General features: G+C 39.3%; 1 long non-coding RNA gene across 1 annotated transcript in view; it reads left to right on the top strand.

Annotated features, from left to right (window-relative positions):
* The first annotated feature begins 2,953 nt into the window (after nt 1-2,953).
* Nucleotides 2,954-16,209, top strand: part of LOC311603543 — a 30,384-nt gene continuing 17,128 nt past the window's right edge. The window contains exons 1-2 of the long non-coding RNA XR_014781119.1: nt 2,954-3,071; nt 4,731-4,870. This is a non-coding gene — a long non-coding RNA (uncharacterized lncRNA). The remainder of the gene's footprint in view (nt 3,072-4,730; nt 4,871-16,209) is intronic.

Genomic DNA, 16,209 nt, shown 5'->3' with positions numbered 1-16,209 from the left:
TCACGCTTTACCTAAATCCCACGGCATCCTTCTGGTATTTTTCCTTGCACTGATACGTAGCCATGTTTGTTTGTAAACTCTTGCCTGATACAGGAGCCATTAGGCTACCCTTTTACAGGAGTTTATTGGCGAACATTTCTAACTATAGGTTTAACTGATTCTAATCCTGAAGGCTCTGAATTCTCAGTACTTCCACACTGAGTACTTTCCTTGATGAAGGATGATTTGAAGACCTCTATCAGACACAGCAGAGGTGATGAGTGCCCAAGTATTATTTATGATGTTAATCCAACCAATTGCAGTGAGCCCCCTCCTTCCTTTGAACCATACACGGATGAATCCCATAAGAGCAGCTTTTCCATTACAAAAACTGGTTTCAAATGAACTTCAGTTCAAGGTGTGCACTGTTGCCCTTGCCATGATAAAGGGTTCTAGAGAGAGACTTTCATTTTCCCTGTTATTTGGCTGGGGGCAGTGGAGTCTCCGCAGAGGTTTAGGGGGTTAAAAATCCAGATGCATCCACACTCATGTACCACAGTGCTGCTTGTGTCTGAGTCAAACCTATAAAACTGTGTTGACCTCGACAGCTGCTTTTCAAATATCTTATTAAAAAAAAAAAAGAGTCAAGTTTTATTTTATTTTATTTTTAAATTAAACTCATTTATTTGCTTTACATTCTGATTGTAGCCCCCTCCCTCACCTTCTCTGGGTTGCACCCTCCTTCTGTCTTCCCCTCTCCCCTAGTCCTCAGAAAGGGGGAGCCCTCCTCCCCTACCATCTGACCCCAGCCTATTAAGTCTCATCTGGACTGCCTGCATCCTCTTCCTCTGTGGCCTGGCAAGGCTGCCCCACCAGGGGGAAGAGACCAGTGAGTGGGTAACAGAGTCCATGTCCAAAGACGTTATTTTTAAAGAATACTGTTTTAAGTAACTTGTTGAGAATTTCATACAATGTTTTTTGATGACATTCATCTCCTTCCTCCAACTCCTTCTGGCTTGTCCCCGTCTCCAGACCCATCAAGTACAGTTTGTATTGACCAACAACTCCTGGGCATGAAGCCTTCTCTGGATATAGTAGGTGTCACAACATGGGAGGAAATTGTCTTCTATGGATCCCTGAGGGAATTCCCAGTTCTTCATTTCACAAGCTCCCCATGCCATTCTTATAAACCACCTCTTTTTAAAATTCAGTTTTGTCATTATGTGTGTGTGTGCATATATGTATGTGTGTGTACAATGGGCTTGTTATGGCATTTCTATACACACACAGTGCACTTTAAAATCATTGTCACCCCTATTACCCTCGTAGCTCCCCTGTCACTCTCACTGATCCCCTTTCCCCTACTCTCTTCTTCAGCTGACTGGATCCCCCTTGAAGAGAATTGTCTCTTCCCATGTCACCAAACCAGAAACTCGATGTGTGACACACCATCCTCTCCATTTCCCAATCTGCAAGACTCTGGATCAGTTTTTTAAAAGTTTCCTTTTAGGTTGGCCCTTCATACCTCTTTAAAGCCAATACCACTGGATATATAGCGAGCGGCGATGAGGGGGAGGGTGTCATACAATGTGATTGGCCTGGGGAGACATGGAGAGAGGCAGAAATGGGCTCAGGAAAGACAGGAGTCCGCCACACGAGCTATGAGGTCTAAAATTCAATGAAATCTATCTAGATACAACCCTACCAAACATACGACATGACAGAGAACAAAACCTCTTAAATAACAGTCACTGACAGAGAATTGTATTGAAAACAGTTATAGCATATGAACAGCGGGCATCAAAACCTGGTCATTAGCTTTGCTAAGGGAAAATGATTTTAGTCTGGAGGCGCTTCAACTATTACATCAGGTGTGTTCCTGGATCCATGTGAAAGCAAAACAGGTCCTTTGTCGCCACCTAGAGTCGAAAGCCTGGAAGTATTGGCTGAACAAATTTAAATTAATCTGGCTCGGTGTAGAAATCCCTCTGTCCAAGTTTAATTAAGGCACTTTAAAAACACCAGCCTCAGGCTTACCCAAGCCAATCAGTCTTTTTTCACCAGGCATGAATATGTCTTTAAACTCAAATCTACATAATGACTGAATGATTTCAGGTTGGAAAAACATTGGTTCTCTCTAAACCTTGGCAAACCGTGAGACAACAAATACATTGAGAAAAGGTTTGTGGAGTGGGTGCCGGCGGTCTGCACTACCATCTAACTGATGAGCCTTGAAAATTATTTCAGCTCGCAAGGCTTCCTCCTGTTATATAAGACTGCAAGACCAAACTAATTTGACATCACAGTTTTCTAAGCCTTAATATGTCACGTTTCTCTAAATAATCCACACTGTTTAAATCTAGACAGCACACACACACACACACGCACACGCACACACACGCAGAATATACAATAAATATATTGTATTTTAATATATTGTATTATATTATACATATATTGTATATGTATATTGTATACATATGTATACAATTATAAATATATTGTATTGTATTCACAAATGCTGAAACCAGCATTTGTGAATAATTTATCAAAGAGCCTGTGTCTTTGCTGCCCCCTAGAGCTCAGCCTGTAACCTGCAAGAATTTCACTTAAAATTTCCTAAGTGAAAGACTTTATTTTGAGAGCTTAGCTGCTCCCTGGTATCTCAGGACATTTTGCTTCCTTTCCTTTTCTGAATCAAATTATTCATTTTACACAGCTTCTGACACAATTCAATTCAACTTTGTATTCCAAAGTCGGCCTCCCCACCCCGACCCACCTCGTTCTGGTCATGACTTTGCCAGTTGGAAGAGAAACCCACTCCGTGTGTTTGGCAGACAGAGGCAAGCTTTCCGAAGGAGTCTCTGATCCGTGGTGTCTCATCTGCGTGAGCGGTGCAGGACGATAATCTTTTCTAACTCCAGGCGTCATGATTTATAATATCATCCCAGCTGCTTTCTTTGTGTCCCCAGAAATGCGTGCGCCACACTCGCTGATGAGAGGATGCTTAACGGTGGGAGGAGTCTGCTGAGGAACCGTTTCTGCAGTTTCTTTGAGAGTTATTATCAATTTTAAATTATATCAGACCAATAGTAAGTATTTTTTCTTTTAAATATTTTATTGAGTTATGATTATGTGCACTTATGAAGTGCAATGTGATCATTTGATATATACAATCTGTAATGTTTAAATTAGGGTAATTAGTAGTTTTTGTGTTAGGAACTCTCAAGCTTCTATCTCCTGTTGTTTTGAGGTATATGATAAATAGTTGCAGAGGACAGCCTCCCTACTGTTCTAGCAAACACTAGGATTGTTTCCTCCTGCCAACTATATTTTGTTCCCTGTTATCTAATTTGTCTCAGTCTTCTGTCACTTTACTCCTTTGGGGACCCTAGTGGGTGAATGTTCTACTCTTTACCTCCGTGGAAACAACTTTACACACACACACACACACACACACACACACACACACACACACACACACACCACGTGAACAGTTAGTCTTGGTCTTTATTTTCCTGTGCTTAACTTATTTCACTTAACATAATGTGAGCCAAGTCTACCCATGCGGCCACAGTTGACAAGACTTTCTTCTTTCCTCCCCTCCCCGCCCTCCCTCCCCCTCTCTACCCTTCTCCTCAGTCACTACACACTAGGGATTGAAACAAGAATCTTGTGTGTGCCAGGGAAATATTATAACACTGAGCTACACTCTCCTCACCCAGGGTTTTATTTTTATGGTAGAGCCGATTTTTATTTATTTATTTATTTATTTATTTATTTATTTATTTATTTATTTTACCTATTTGCTGTCCTCGTTGGTGGGTTACACAGAAAGAATGGTTTAGAGAAAAGTAGAGCAATACCTTCACCAGCTGTGTGTTGTTAACACAGGCAAAATTCCCATTTAAGGTGAAAATATTACCCTTTGGTTAGATCAATGGCCCATTATAACTCAAACACCTGATCAGTGTCTTAAGATACTTAAAGGTTAGACTGTGGTTCTTTCAGGGGTCACTGCCCAAGAGGAGCCTCAAGAATCTTTGTACCTGATCTAGAGTTCATCTGGGGGTTTGAAGGGTATGAAGGCAGGCACACTGGGGCCTCTACACAAAGCTCTTTGGGTTCTGGTGCATTGGGAAAGTGAGACAGGTTTGTGGGGCTGCTAATCTTCCTCACCATCTATAGTCATGAGAAGGACTTCCAGGGTCTGGAGAGATGGCTGGACAGTTAAGAGAGCTTGTTCCTCTTGCAGAGGATGGGGTTTCATTCCCAGCACCCAAAAGCTCTCTTACAATCACCCCAACTCCAGTTCTAGGGAATCTAATGCCCTCTTCTGGCCTCTTTGAGCATTGCATGCATGTGATAGTGCACATAACATACTTGCAGGCAAAACACTCATATAAATGAGATAAATAATCTAAATTTTTAACACCCAGTGGTTAATTGTGATATATTAGTGTTTTGTTTTGTCTCTTTTAACTCTAATATATTTTACTCTAAACATTTTTTTTTCTATTCACTGTGTAGACCAGCTACAGAGTCAACCTAACATATAGCATTTTTCTTCCTTTTTAGCCAAGGCACAGCACCTTTACATTCCCCACCCCCACCCCACCCTGCCTGCTTTCAAGGTCTGGCTTTTGATGCTGGCCATATGTCTGTAAAGCCCCAATACCACCGTATACCCATAATTCCTGTCCCCTTCTTCCTGACATGATCAAAGGTCTCCTTTCATGTTACCTACCCAGACCACACTGACCTACACAGGACTGACTGAAAGCATCATCAGAGCACAGATGGTCCAGAGTAGCTTCTGCCACTCAGAAGGAAAGAGTGGAATTGGAGAACACTATCCTGCAACAGACCTTGGAAACTTCCTTCAAGGGAGGTGAGTATAGATAGGTTCAGAGCAGAGCCAAGGAAAGAGGTAGAGACACCTGTTGTTGGTCTCTTGCTGGAGGTACTGTAAGGACCAGACAAACTTCATTTTGAAAAAGAAACTCCATTTTGTATTAAACTTGTCCAAGGGCTGAACCCAAATTCCAGTAAATACCACAAACTAGTCTAAACAGGAAAATTCCCCTAGCAACACAATCAGCTTACCTTGGGAAAGCACCCAAAGTCCAAATACACTCTCTGCTTGTCCAGCAGATAGTCTGGCACATAGCAACAACCAATTAGGACAAGCCAGTCCAAAGTTCCTAACACCCCCATGACTGCTTCAATCAATCTTTTCTATAGGTCAGCTTGCCCTTATATCTATTACCCAAACACAAAATGTATTCCAATCATATACTGTAAAACCCACTTCTTTGTCTAAAACATTAAAAAAAAAACCCTCTCAATTGAGACTTGGGGCCACGTCCCCGTATCTGCTGTGTTAGTGCATAGGAGGTGGCCTGGGCTCGAGCCTGCAATAAAGACTTCCTTGCAATTGCATTTGGACTCTGCTCTTGGGTGGTCTGTTGCAGGGGGTGTCTCTCACAATTTGGGCATAACAGTACTAGGTCTCTTTTTTCAAATGTTCAGGGGATTGCCCTTTCCTGCAAAGACAATTAACTGGCCAATTAACATAAGAGGAACTGACGGCTATCACTTCTCAGAGCTGGGGAGAAAGTTCAGTAGGTTAAGTGCCTGCCAAGCAACCTTAAGGGCAGGGGTTCAACCCCAGAACTCACATACAAAATGGCCAGTGTGGTGATATATACTTCTTTGTTTGTTTGTTTTTATGTCTTTATGTAATTTCTAAAGTTTTTAATTAATTTTTTCACTTTACATCCTAATTATAGTCCCCTCCCTTGTTTTCTCCTGGGGTCCCACCCTTCCTCCCTCTTCCCCGCATCCCTGAACCTTAGTCTTCAGAAAAGGGAAGCCTTCCTCCATTACCAACTAATCCCAGACTATAGTTTCCTCAGTACTGCTTGCATCTTCTTCCTCTGTGGCCTGGCAAGACTGCCTCTCCCAGGGGGAAATGACTTAAGTGCAGGCAACAGAATTTATGTTGGAGACAGGCCCTGGTCTTTTTACTAGGGGACCTACGTGGAGTCTGAGCTGCCTATTGGCTACATTTGAGTCTTGTCCATGCCTGGTCCTTGGTTGGTGCATCAGTCTCCTCAGGCCGCAGATTTGTTGGCACTGTTGGTCTTTTTGTAGTGCTCCTGTCCTCTGCAAGTCCTTCTATTCCCCTATTCTTCCAAAAGACTCCCTGTGTTCTGCCCAAAGTTTGGCTGTGAGTCTCAGCATCTGCTTTGATCCAGAGTTTTTCAGAGGACATCTACAGAAGGCTCCCATCCTGTTCCCTCTCTTCAAACACTTCCAGAGTCTAGTCTATTTGCCCTTCTGAATGAGAATTAAGCATCCTCCTTAGGGTCCTCTTTGTTACTTAGCTTCTTTAGATTTGTGGACTGTAGTAAAGTTACCCTGTGTTGATGACTAATATCTTCTTAAAAGTGAGTATATACCATGTGTGTCTTTCTGGTTATGGGTTACCTCACTCCAGATGATCTTTTCCAGATCCATCCATTTACCTGAAAATTTCATCATGTCCTTGTTTTTAATAACTGAATAGTATTCCACTGTGTAAATGTACCACAATTTCTTTATCCATTCTTCTGTTGAAGAACATCTAGGTTGTTTCCAGATTCTGGCTAATACGAATAAAGCTGCTATGAACATAGTTGAGCAAATATCCTTGTTGTATGGTGGAACATCTTTTGGGTATATGCCCAGGACTGGTATAGCTGGGTCATGGGGTAGAACTGTTGCCAAATTTCTGAGGAAGTGCCAGATTGATTTTCAAAGAAGTTGTGTAAGTTTGCACTCCACAGCAATGGAGGAGTGTTCTTCTTTCTCCACAACCTCACCAGCATGTGCTGTCACTTGAGTTTAGATCTTAGCCATTCTGATAGGTGAAAGATGGACTCTCAAGGTCATTTTAAGTTGCATTTCCCTGATGACTATGGATATTGAGCATTTCTTTAAGTGATTCTCAGCCATTCAAGATTCCTCTGTTGAGAATTCTGTTTAGCGTTGTACCTCATTTTTTATTTGGTTTGTTGGTGCTTAATTTCTTGAGTTCTTTATATATCCTGGATATTAGCCCTCTGTTGGATGTAGACTTTGTGAATATCTTTTCTCAATCTGTAGGATGTTGTTTTGTTCTATTGAGACTGTCTTTTGCTTTACAGAAGCTTTTCAGTTTCATGACGTCCCTCTTATTAATTGTTGATCTTAGAGCCTGGGCTCTTGGTATTGGTGTTCTATTCAGGGAGTTGTTTCCTATGCCAATGAGTTCAAGGCTCTTCCCCACTTTTTCTTCTAGTGGATTTAGTGTGTCTGGTTTTATGTTGAGGTCTTTGATCCATTTGGACTTTAGTTTAGTGCAGGGTGATAAAAATGAATCTATTTGCATTTTTCTGTATGTAGACATCCATTTAGACTAGCGCCATTTATTGAAGATTCTGTCTTTTTGCCATTGTATGGTTTTGACTCCTTTGTCAAAACTCAAGTGTCCATAGGTATGTGGGTTAATTTCTGGGTCTTCAATTTGATTCCATTGATGAACCAATCTATTTCTATGCCAGTGCCATGCAGTTTTTATTACTATTGCTCTGTAGTATAACTTGAAGTCAGAGATGGAGATACCTCCAGAAGTTCTATTATTGTATAGGATTGTTTTATTTTTAATTTTCCATATGAAATTTAGAATTGTTCTTTCAAGGTCTGTGAAATATTGTGTTGGTATTTCGAACCAGATTGCATTGAATCTGTAGATTGCTTTTAGTAAGATGGCCATTTTTTTTTACTGTTAATCCTACCAATCTATGAGCATGGGAGCCATCTTTCCATTTTTTATATCTTCTTCAATTTCCTTCTTCAGAGACTTGAAGTTATTGTTATACAGGACTTTGACTTGCATGGTTATAGTTACACCAAGATACTTTATATTATTTGTGATTATTGTGAATGGATGTAGTTTCCCTAATTTCTTTCTCAGCCCTTTTGTCATTTGTATACATAAGAGCTACTGATTTTTTAAAATTAATCTTGTATTCAGCCACTTTTCTGAAGGTATTTATCAGTTGTAGTAATTCTCTGGTGGAATTTTTTAGGTTGTTTATGTATACTATCATATCATCTGCAAATAGCAGTAGTTTGAGTTCTTCCTTTCCAATTTGTATTCCCTCGGCATCCTCTAGTTTTCTTATTGCTCTAGTACTATGTTGAAGAGACATGGAGAGAGTGGACAGCCTTGTCTAGTCCCTGACGTTAGTGGGATTCCTTTGAGTTTTTCTCACTTAATTTGATGTTGGCTTTGACTTTTTGTATATAGCCTTTATTATGTTTATGTATGGACCTTGTATCCCTGATCTCTCGAAGACTTAAAATATGTACAGGTATTGGATTTGTAAAATGTTTTTGTTTTTGTTTTTGTTTTTGGCATCTAAGGAGATGACTATGTGTGTTTTTTTTTTCTTTCAGTTTGTTTATATGGTTGATTGCATTGATGGATTTCCATATGCTAAAGCACCTCTGCATGCCTGGGATGAAGCTTACTTGGTAATGGTGAATGATATTTTTAATGTGTTCTTGGATTCAGTTTGTGAGTCTTTTATTGAGTGTTTTTTTTTTTTTTTGATCAATTGGTCTGAAATTTTCTTTCTTTGTTGGGTCTTTGTGAGGTTTTGGTATCAAGGTGACTATGGCCTCATAGAATGTTCCCTCCATTTGTATTTTGTGGAATAGTTTGAAGAGTAACAGTATTAGCTCTTCTTTGAAGGTCTAATAGAATTCTGCTCTGAAACCATCTGGCCCTTGACTTTTTTCCCTTAGGGAATATAGGACTATTTAATTTGTTTACTTGATCTTGACTCAACTTTGGTAAGTGGAATCTATCAAGGAAATTGTCCATTTCATTTAGATGTTCAAATTTTGTGGCATATAAGCCTTTGAAGTAATACCTAATGATTCTTTGGATTTCCACAGTGTCTGTTGTTATGTCCCCCTTTTCATTTCTGATTTTGTTGATTTGGATAGTGTCTCTCTGCCTTTTAGTTAGTTTGGCTAAGGGTTTGCCTATCTTGTTGATTTTCTCAAAGAATCAGCTCTCGGTTTTGTTGATTTTTTGAATTGTTCTCTTTGTTTCTAATTTATTGATTTTTTTTTTTTTTTAACCCTGAGTTTGATTATTTCTAGCCATCTACTTCTCTTGGATTTTCCTATGGATTTTAGGTGTGCCATTAAGTTACTTGTATAAGATGCTTCCAATCTCTTTATGAAAGCATGATATGAACTTTTTCTTAGCACTGCTTTCTTTGTGTCCCATAAGTTTGGGTATGTTGTGTCTTCATTTTCATTGAGTTTTAGGCAGTCTTTAATTTTTTTATTTCTTCCCTTACCCAGTTGTCATTGAATAGAGAGTTGCTCAGTTTCCATTGCATGTGTGGGTTTTTTTTGTTGTTGTTACTTCTGTTATTGGTAAGATGCAACTTTAGTTCATGGTAGTCTGATAAGATACAAGGTATTATTTCAATCTTCTTGTATCTGTTGAGGCTTGTTTTGTGACTGTATGGTTAATTTTGGAAGAAATTCTATGAGGTGCTGAGAAGAAGGTACATTCTTTTGTGTTTGGGTCAAAAGTTTGTTAGGTTCATTTGATTCATGACATCTGTTAGTGCCATTGTTTCTCATTATAGTTGACTTGTCTTGGGTGATAGTGGGGTGTTGAAGTCTCCCACTATTAATGTATGGGAATAAATGTGTGGCTTAAGCTTTATTAATGTTTCTTTTACAAATGTGGGTGTCCTTGTATTTGGGAGCATAGATGTTCAGAATTGAGATGTCATCTTGATGGAATTTTCCTTTGATGAGTATGAGGTGTCCTTACTCATCTCTTTTGATTAATTTTGGTTGAAGGTCTATTCCATCAGATATTAGAAAGGCTACTTACTCCAGCATGCTTCTTGGGTCTGTTTGCTTTGAAAAGCTTTTACAAGCCATTTACTCCCAGGTAATATCTATCTTTGTGGCTGAGGTGTGTTTCTTATATGCAGCAAAAAGATGCATCCATTCTATTTATACGTCCATTCTGTTAGCCTTTGTCTTTTCATTGGGAATTGAGTCCATTGATATTGAGAGAGATTAATGACCATTGACTGTTAGTTCCTTTTACTTTGATGTTGGTTGTGGTAGTGTGTTTGTGTACTTGTCTACTTTTTTGTTTCGCTGTAGTGAAGTTATTTATATCCTATGGGGCTTTGTGAGGGGGAGTATAGTTACCATCTTCATGTGGGAGTTTTCTTTCTAGTATCTTCTGTAGGGATGGGTTTGCACATAGATATTATTTAAATTTGGTTCTGTTTTATCTTGTTTTCTTCATCTATGGTGATTGAAAGCTTTGCTAGGTATAGTAGTCTGGACAGGCATTTTTGGTTTCTTACAGTTTGCAGGATATCTGCCCAGACCCTTCTGTCTTTTATGGTCTCTGCTGAGAAGTCAGGTATGATTCTGATAGGTTTGCCATTATATGCTACTGGCCTTTTTCCCTTGACGCTTTTAATATTTTTGTTTGCTCTGTAGATTTAGTGTTTTGATTATTATGTGATGGGAGGATTTTTCTTTTCTGGTTTAATCTATTTGGTGTTCTGTAGGCCTCTTGTATGCTTATAGGTATCTTTTTCTTTAGATTGGGGAAATTTTCTTCTATGATTTTGTTGGAAATATTTTCTTGGCCTTGGAGCTGGCAATGTTCTCTTTCTTCTATTCTTATTATTCTTAGGTTTTGTCTTTTCATGGTGTCCTTGATTTTTTGGATGTTTTATGTCAGGAATTTTTTAGATTTAACATTTTAATTGATGGATGCATCAATTTCTTCCATTGTATCTTCTATACCCAAGATTCTTTTCTCCATCTCTTGTATTCTGTTGATGTTTCTTACCTCTGTAGCTCTTGATTTTTTCCCCCTAAATTCTTTATCTCCAGGATTTCCTCAGTTGGTATGTTCCTTATTCTTTCTCTTTCCATCTTTAGATCTTGAGCCATTTTGTTGATTTTCTTTACCTGTTTGTTTGTATTGTCCTGTATTTCTTTGAGTGATTTATTCATTTTCTCTCTAAAGTCCCCAATCTGTTTGTGTCTTTCTACATATTTTTAAGGATTTTATTTGTTTCCTGTGTTATCATATTCATAAGCATTGATTTGAGGTCATTTTCTTATGTTTGGTTGTGTTAGAGTATCTAGGGCTTCTTGCCATAGGATAACTGGGTTTTGGGGGTACCATATTGCTCTGGATTTTATTGATTGTGTTTTTACACTGGCCTTTAGCCATCTGGTTGTCTCTGGTGTTGGCTGGTAGTTTCTGGTGCCCTCTGGAATTCTAAGGGGTGTTACATTAAGGAAGAGCTATAGACAGAAAGCTGGATGTTCCCAAAGGAGCCCTCCTCAGATTAGTGGGTATGGTCTCATACTGGTGAGTGGTTCTCAGGGAATTATCCATGGCTCTTCTCAGATTTATCATCCTGTGAACTAACTGGATTCCTCAGGAGCCCAGAGGCTCTCTTCCTACCAGAGGAAGTCCCAGAGACAGCAACTTCTACACTGGCTTTCTTGTTTAGAGGTTAATAAACTGCAGTTGTCCAGACACTGTCCTTGTTGAGTGCAGGTTTCTCCAAGAACCTGTGAGCCCAGAGGGTTGATCCATCTCCCTAGAGAGACAGTTTGAGCTTTGGAGTGGTGTTGCTCTCCTCAGATGTATGATCCTGTGGACCAACTGGTCTCCTCAGGAGCTCAGGGGTTAGTTTCTCACTAGAGCAAGTCCTGGAGACAGGTGTCCCTCCCCTAGCTTTCTTGCTCCAAGGTTAATGAGCTGCATGGCCTAGACATTTGCAGGATGTAGGATGCAGCCAGTTTGGAAAGCCTACCAGCCCAAAAGTCTGTTCTGTCTCTCTAGGGAGATGGATTGAGTTTTGAAGTGGCATTTGGGACAGTTCCCAGGGCTCCTGGGTATCAGGAGGCCTGAGACTGCATCTTCTTGCTCTCTAGTACCCAGAAGATATTCATGGAATGCTGGGAGCCCCACACAGGCTGGTGTCTAAAGGCTGAGACCATGTCCTCTAAGGACCCAGACTTGATCCTGATGAAAGATTTTTTAATGTGTTCTTGGATCCAGTTTGATGGTATTATATTGAGTATTTTTGCATCAATGATCATAAGGGAAATTGGTATAAAATTTTCTTTCTTTGTTGAGTCCTTGTGTGGTTTAGGTAGAATGAGTTTGGCAATTTTTCTTCTGTTTCATGTCTATTTAAATTGCTTACCTGATCTTGATTTCACATTGGTAAGTGGTATCTATCAAGAAAATTATCCATTTTGTTTGTATTTTCCAATTTGTGGAGTACAAGTTTTTTAAGTAAAACCTAATGATTCTTTGGATTTCCTCCCTGTCTGTTGTTATGTTCCATTTTTCATTTCTGATTTTGTTCATTTGGACATTGTCTCTCTGTCTCTTAGTTTGGCTAAGAGTTGGTCTATCTTGTTCGTTTTTTCACAGAACCAGTTCTTGGTTTCATCAATTCTTTGTTTCTAATTTATTGATTTTAGGCTTGAGTTTGATTATTTACTGCCATCTATTTCTCTTGGGTGTGTTTGCTTCTTTTTGTTCTAGAGCTTTCAGGTGTGTTGTTAAGTTACTGGTATGAGATCTCTCTAAGTTATTGGTGAAGGCACTTAGTGCTATGAACTTTACTCTTAGGATTTTTTAAATTGTGTCCTGTGAGTTTGGGTATTTGTGCCTTCATTTTCTTTTCTTTTCTTTCTTCTTTCTTCTTTATTTTTGTCAGGAACTTTTTTTTTCTTTTTCTTTTTTTTGTCAGGAACTATTTAGACTCACCATTTTCTATGACTGATGTAGTAATTTCTTTTATAGTATCTTTTACACCTGGGATTCTCCTTTCTATCTCTTGTATTCTGTTGTTGATGTTTGCACCTTGCTTCCTGTTCTCTTACCTAGGTTTTCCCCTTCCAAGATTTCCCCAATTTGTATTTTCTTTGTTGCGTCTATGTCCATTTTCAGGTCTTGAGCAGTTTTATTTATTTCCTTCACCTATTTGATTGTATTTTCCTGCATTTTTAAAAGAGATTTATTAATTTCCTCTTTAAAGGCCATGTGGAAGCTTCTCATTCCCCCCTCTCTCTTCTATCAGGTTCAGTGTATCTGGTTTTATATTGAGATCCTTGATCCAACTATAGTTGAGTTTTGTGCAGGGTGATAAATATGGATCTATTTGTATTCTTCTACATGCAGCCCACCCAGTTTGATCAACATCATTTGTTGAAGACATGATATATATATATGTATGTGTGTATATATATATATATATATATATATATATATATATATATATATATATATATATATATAGCATTTCTGGTTTCCTTGTAAAATGTCAGGTGTCCATAGTAGTGTGGACTTATATCTAGGTCTTCAATTGGATTCCATTGATCTGTTTCTGTGACCCTGTTAAACTCACATAGCAGTTCAGTTTTTGTTAAAAGTCCTTAGACTTTTCTATGCAGAGGAACATGCCATGTGCTAATAAAGATCGTCTGACTTCTGTTCACTTTCTTTGCTTTGTTGTGCTGGTGAGGATCAATAGTATAATCTTAGCTAGATGGGAGGGCCATATTCTCAGGCTTAGAGGAAACATTAAGTGTTTATCATGACATAAGATGATTAAAAATCTATCCTTAATTTTAAGCTCATTCTATGGTTTGAGAGTTTCCTTCAATTGCTAGTATTTAGAGTTTCTATTATGAAAGAATTTTGGACCTTTCCAAATGCCTCCTTTCTCACTATATCTTTTCAGAGGTCAAATTGTTTTTCTCTTTGAACTTGTTGTCCTGGTGAGTTGCACTGACTTTCAATGTTAGAGTAATTTTGTAATCCTAAAAGAAGTCACCCCTTATCAGTAGGCCTTGGCTTGATCATTCTTATGTATTGCTAGATTTGACTTGTTAGTATTGTGTTGAAAATTTTACATATATGTTTGTGAGGATTATATTTTTAGTAATTTTCTCATAATTTTTCTACCTGGTTAGTTATCAGGAAATAATGGACTCACGGAATGAGTATAGTTTTCTTTTTTATACTATTTTTGGGAAGAATTTGTTTTAGATTTGAATTTGAAACCCTTTATCTTTATTAATTCTGCACCCTCCACCAGCTTCAGCTTAGTACATTATTCTTTGAAGAAAAGCCTTTTCTGTACACAAAAGAGCTTCCAGGACCCTGAAAAGGCCATTGTGTGGATGTGTATATATGCATATTAAGAAGATGGGAGGAAGCTGGCTCTTCAAGGAATACATGAGAGATCAGAGCTTATCATGAGAGAAAAGCTCAGGGTCAGCGTACCTAAAGAGAGGGAAACTCTTGCTCAGAGAAAGACCCAAATGAATTATTCAATAACCATAGACTAACATATAGTAAAAAGTGCCCCAGAGGCCCCTCCAGGAGTGGTTACTTTGCATGAGAGGAAAATAGGGGCTAGTGTTTCTAACCTTGTAAGAAACTGACATAGGGTACCATGTGTTGCAGCCTCACCATGAAAATGATGCATCAGAGGACATGGACATTATGTATAATATACTGGTTTTTTGAGACAGGGCTTCTCTGTGTAGCCTTGGATTTCCTGGACTCTCTCTGTAGACCAGGCTGGCCTGGAACTCACAGAGATTAGCCTGCCTCTGTCTCCCAAGTGCTAGAATTAAAGGCATGAGCCACCACTGGCCTAATAATGTCTAAATAAAATATTGTGTTCTTGAAGTAAGGTTTCATCTCCTCATATTACCCTCAGAAGTCTTCCCCTGTAAAATAAAAAGTTTCCAGTAAAGAAAGAGAGAGAGAAAGAGAGAGAGAGAGAGAGAGAGAGAGAGAGAGAGAAACCCTAGCTAACTCCCTTACCTGAGGTAAAGTCATGGACCTTGGAAGAGAACCTGCAACTGCCAAAAAACTGCCACCTAACTAAACCAGCATAATCCTAACTACCTTCTGAATATTTACCCTAAACCCACAGATAAGTGTAGTTCTCACCCCTCATGAAAGCAGTTTTTGAACAGATGGAGAAAGCTATAATCAATCAAAATGCAGAGAACAAGAGATTGTGTGCTGCCCAGTAGCAACAGGTACATATATAACAACTCCTGCACCTAAGCCTTGGGGGTCATTGAGGAAGGGAGGGCAGGAAGCCAGAGGAACAGGAAGTTTCCTATGAGATTGTGTCTCCTAGAAGTATCAGAGGGGCTACACCCATGAAACACCATCTGCATGGCTACCTAACAAGACCCAGACAATGCCAATGCCAACAGATATGCTGTCATGGAAGGCAGAAATCTCAACCATAGACAAAGAACTCCAGGCAACTGGGGAATGTTGAGAGCAGGAGAAATGGTCTTTCCCAGGGAAGATCTCCCCAACTGGGTATCCAGTACCAAGTGGTCAGCTCTGAGATTATATGTAACAGACTGAGGAGTGTGTGTGTGTGTGTGTGTGTGTGTGTGTGTGTGTGTGTGTGTAACAACAATTAATGATAAAGAGGACCTGAATTTGAAGAAGATCAAGGGTGGATCCCACAGGAAGGTTGAGAAACAGAAAAAGAAAATGGTAGATGTGGTGTAGTTATTTTATAATTTCAAAAAATATTTTTAAAGAAGGATGAATCAAACACACAATCCACTTCTTATAGACTATGTTGCTTTGTTTTTGTTGTTATCCCAAAACTTGCCAGCTGGGCTACTTGTAGGTAGCAGAGGAAGCCTTGAAGCAACGAGTGTTATCGACAACGGCACAGCTGTGTCAAGGACCCAGTGCCTCAGACTCATAGGAATGGCAAAGCTGTCCTCTGATCCAAGTTCAAATGTTTACAGTGTATGCAAATACAATTATTTATGAACAACTGGTCGGTATATGAAAAAGTAACAACCATAATTTCTTGTCAGGAATGTTTCCAGCCTGAGACTGGTGCCCTACAGAGATCTCCTGCTGAGACAAGCTAACCCCTCTCTCTGTGCTGCTCATAGTATACTTGCTGAGGTTCTGGCCTGCTGCTTTAGTTGGTGCCACTCCACCGGAGTGAGCACAACCCAAGTGATCCCCACTTTTTGTGCATGTGTGTCTGTTCTTTCCTCAGTCCCTCACCATCCCAGGCAGGGTCCCAGAACCAAGTTGTGTAGTTG

Source organism: Acomys minous (assembly GCF_964271855.1).
Source record: "Acomys minous genome assembly, chromosome: 8".
NCBI lineage: Eukaryota > Metazoa > Chordata > Mammalia > Rodentia > Muridae > Acomys > Acomys minous.
Note: the sequence above shows the minus strand (reverse complement) of the source record. Positions and strands in the feature narration are given on the sequence as shown.